Source organism: Notothenia rossii, assembly GCF_949606895.1.
Source record: "Notothenia rossii genome assembly, chromosome: 8".
NCBI lineage: Eukaryota > Metazoa > Chordata > Actinopteri > Perciformes > Nototheniidae > Notothenia > Notothenia rossii.
In genome coordinates this window covers 24,869,743-24,874,144 of record NC_136906.1, presented here as the reverse complement: position 1 = coordinate 24,874,144, position 4,402 = coordinate 24,869,743, and the positions used below count along the sequence as shown (strand labels likewise).

General features: G+C 38.7%; 1 long non-coding RNA gene across 1 annotated transcript; it reads left to right on the top strand.

Annotated features, from left to right (window-relative positions):
• The first annotated feature begins 2,392 nt into the window (after nt 1–2,392).
• On the top strand, nt 2,393–3,485 carry LOC307015298. The gene is made up of 3 exons (XR_013801457.1): nt 2,393–2,640; nt 3,213–3,273; nt 3,356–3,485. It is a non-coding gene; the product is annotated as an uncharacterized lncRNA (long non-coding RNA).
• The last annotated feature ends 917 nt before the right edge of the window (nt 3,486–4,402 follow it).

Sequence of the window (4,402 nt, the reverse complement as noted above, 5' to 3'; positions counted from 1 at the left end):
CTAAAACATCATCCTGCATTTGGGTTGTGTGTGTATGGCAGATTCACTTCACGTGTCACACTACCTCTGCTGGGGAGATTAGGGCTGTGTACGGGGGTTTACTGGAAGTGCTCAAAGAAGCCGCTCAAAGGGCTGAGGGCTACACCAAGATCCATTGAAGGATTACATCCTCATATCTCCTCCCATCTGGAGTATTGAAAACCATGCAAGATGTTCAATGACTTGCAACAGCCATTTCACAGCCGAGCCGTTTGTCTGTCCATTTTTGCGCAAAGATAAAGGATAACTGCAGCAGAAATAATACGTAACAGATGTGATAAACAGGTTAGAGGTCCTGCTGAGGCTTTCTGTACACTCATTTGAGATGTTTGGTTGGTGTTTACCCAATAATATGCTCGCAAGTCTTTGAGTTAGTGGGAGTGGGAAGGCGCTTGCTATGCTTTGATCCTGAAAACTATTAAATATACATGACAGAAAGAGAGAAGTTTAATTGAACGGTTGTTTTGTCGCCATATTTCATGTGCTGACAGTAAGATCCTTTTCACAGTGTCTCTAATCCCCTCAGTTCTTGTGCAGGTAAACTTCATGAGGAGAAGCAGCCCGTTGCGATTAAGGCGTTAGATTAAATCTTACACTGATTACATAACCAACCATTATATGGCTGTAGCAAATTAATTTCCCCTGTGTTATGTCCTCCTGGGCAACAAAGTATATCTATGGAGCAAACAGTGAGCTGCTCAAATTAGCTGTAGTCATACCAGCTTCAGAATTAATAGCTAACCTGGTGTGTAGCCATGTACAAAAGTAACACTAAAAGGATAAAACAAACATACTTAGGCAGGCCAAATTTACTGAAAGATATCTCCTTAGAACCCTTAAAGGTCCCATGACATGGCCATTTCTACTGATCATAATTTCATTGTTAAGGTCTACTAGAATAGATTTACATTATGCAATTTTCCAAATCCACATTGGTTTCTCATACAGCATCTCTGTATCTGTGTATTCACTCTGTCCTAAACGGCTTGCTGGAGAACATTTTCTTCGCTGTTAAAGAAAAAAGGGGGACAATTCTGGTTCAATTTAATTTGAACATTTTAACTGTTGGATACAAACAGAAGGATGATAGCTCATATATGAGACTTCCAAGGTCTTTTATTTTAAAACTCTACATCAGATTGTCCTGATTCTCTCTGAGTGACTAGATGCGGTGACCTGCTATCACCCTGGAGTGAAATAAGTCTTTGATCATTTGGCAGTTTTTTATTTATTCTTGTATAAAAACAGAAGTGCGATAGCCCATATATGAGATTTCAAAAGTATTTTATTTTGAAACTCTACATCAGATTGTCCTGATTTTGTATGATTAAATAGATGGGGTCTCCTGCTATCACTCTGAAATGAAATAAGTATTTGATTGACTTCGAATGACTCTTTGATTATGGACAGTTTCCATTAAATAATAATCAAAATAAAGATGGACAATAGATCTAATTTGAGATTTTAAACAGCATACATTTTAAATTGTGCTTCAGAAAGTAATGTTATTTTAGGAGTGTTGTGAGATGGTGTCAACATATGTTTTTACAGGCCTCTAACCTAATGCATAGGATATTTGCGCACCGCAATACAACGTGCGGGCTGGCTTGACTGTGTTTTCCGAAGTGGGGGCTGGCTTGACCACAGTCTGTTTACCCAGTGTTTCCTGACATGAAACATTTCCGGGTACAGTTTCAACCGGGGACAGGCCAATACAAACGGGGACTGTCCCCGGAAACGGGGACGTCTGGTCACCCTGGTTAGCAACCAGAAAATGAAACCAGTAATGACAAACAGATGAGAATGCTGTGTGAGGTCTGGGTGCCCAACCCAGTCTCATGGCATTTCGTGTTCACCAACACGATTTTTAATCTATTGATTCGTGTTCACCAACACGATTTCCCCCTTTTTTTCGTGTTGCACAGCACGATTTTAAAAGCAATGTATTTCTATTGGTAGTCTCACGGCATTACGTGTTATAGGAAGACCGGAAGCTGTGTGGTTCATAAAAACATGTTCTTACTCAATATCAAGCCACAATTATTGCTTTTATTTTAAATCATATAATTTCTGACTTTGTTGCCGTCTGTGAGGAAAATAAATGGGTCTGAGAGCCTCAGGATACTGAAATCTGTATTTTTAAAATCTTTTTTTCCTTCTAATTTGTTATTCTTTTCAAAATAACACACTGTTATTTACTCAACAATAACACACAAGGATAATTATCCTTGTTTTTATTTATTGGTTTATTTCCATAATCTCTGGATTTTTTGACGTCCTTCAGGAACTGAATTTCAAAATAAAAATAACCGGAAACAGACGTAGGCCTCTAGGAGTTTAGGACGGCCGAAGACACTACACTACCCCTATCCCCAGCTATCGTTTAGGACTAGACTACAGTCCCCGTGATTAATCTTCAAGCTCTGGGATTGGATGTTGGAGTGGCAGTGCGCCAAGGTTAGCCTAGCGTCAAACAGCTGTTTGAAATGGAACGAAACCACGCCAGACTATCCAAAACTGCTGCTGACTTGCGGGGCTATCTGCGGCTAGCAGCGCAGTAGAGTTGCAGCATAATAGACCATTCGTGTTGGACTTTTAAAGGTAAGAAGACGTTTAAAGATTTATATTGCGGATATTATCAGCACATCTGAGTCAAATTAACATGTGTATTAAAGGATGTTAGATTCCGTGAAGATTATCCCAAAATCAGTAGATTTAGGGAACGTTTACAGATAACAGATTAGGCTAGGATTCCGGATAAAGTTAGCAACACACGTTAACCACGAACAGCCTATTAATCCGTTCTCCTAATGTTATTTCAACCCAACGTTGTGGAATTAGAGAAAAGGAGCTTCTTAATGTGCTTTTATCCGGGGTGGAGGGAGTTAAATATTAGTTAAATATAACATTGGGGCGTGTGATTGTAGTGGGTGGAGATGGAGAAATGAGGATATCCATTTTAGAGTTCAAGCTAGTATAATATAATTCACGTTACACAATAATAAGGAAGAGACCTATTTGTGTGATACATCGCTATCGATATGGATTTAGAGTGCATATTTGAGACTTCTAAACAGTAAACTAAAACGTAACTTATGAGTGAGTGTTTTTAGCAGAGCCATATGATGTCCTTGTGATTCTGTTGATTATTACCTGTCTGTATTATGTTGCAGCTCAGCTGATTTTGGATTGATGGCAAAGGGAGAGGGACTTAAGTGAGAGTGAAAACACAAGGTAAGTTTCAAATAGGTCAGCAATTTCCCATCCTATAGGTTGCTAGATGTATTTAACCCTTTCTCCTGTCTCCCTCTCTCAGCACAAGAACCCCAGGGGGATTCAACGGAGCCTGAAGACCTGCAATGAAAGACCTGCACCTGAGTCTCAACTCCCAGAGTTTTGCAAGCCTCTCCCTGTTCCTTATTTTGATTAAACAGACGTTAAGCTTTCCAATGGTGTGGTCTTCGTTTTGTGAAAAATATGATTACCTCACATATGTTGTTGCTGTTGTTGTCTTTTGTGATAGTTAAATTGCTCCTGCTGACTTGAGCCAGCCATTCTTTCCTCCTCTCTGTGTCGGTGGGGAAACTTTACATGTGTACTCCTTTCTCTGAGCGCTTGGAGCATCCCCAGGCAGCACAGCAAACCATGGGGGAGACGATATGCCAGGACAACACAGAGGAAAAGGCACAGACAAACTGCATGATATGCTATTCAATGTTTATTGAATTCCATGTATTTACAATGGATGTTCCTAAAACAACACATTTAACATCAACATCATGCTGCTGCTAGTGCTTTGACTCAGTTGACAATCATTGATAGGCACCTGTGGGTCTCCTGTCCTTTCTGAAAGTCATAAAGATTACATTAGTACTTTAGATTACCTGTGTCCTCAATTACCAGGGGATTACTGAAACCACCATGAATTAAAGAAATGGTAAAAATGTATCTAATCTGAATTTTGAAGGATTCCTTCCCATCCCTTTAAATATATCAATAAACATTAGGATGTGATGCTCCTGACTACCATACAGGTTTAAGAAGATAATATTTGTTTTAAAGAATTCAAAGCAATAAACAACAGGCTCTTTAACCAAGGCAACGTTAGCCTAACATGAATATGTTAACAGGTAAGATAGCTGTTCACACTATGTATATTTTTCTACTTTTTGTAATGCTATTTTATTTCTATTTAAGATGTTTACATTTTCGATTGTTTAATTATAGTCATTTAACTGTCTAATGTACAATGCCTTGTCTTTTGCTGCTGCAGCGTAAACATTTCCCCAATTGGTATCAATAAAGTACTTCTTATTTTATCTTAATCCTCAAATATTAGCAAATGTTACTTTAAAAAAAAAAA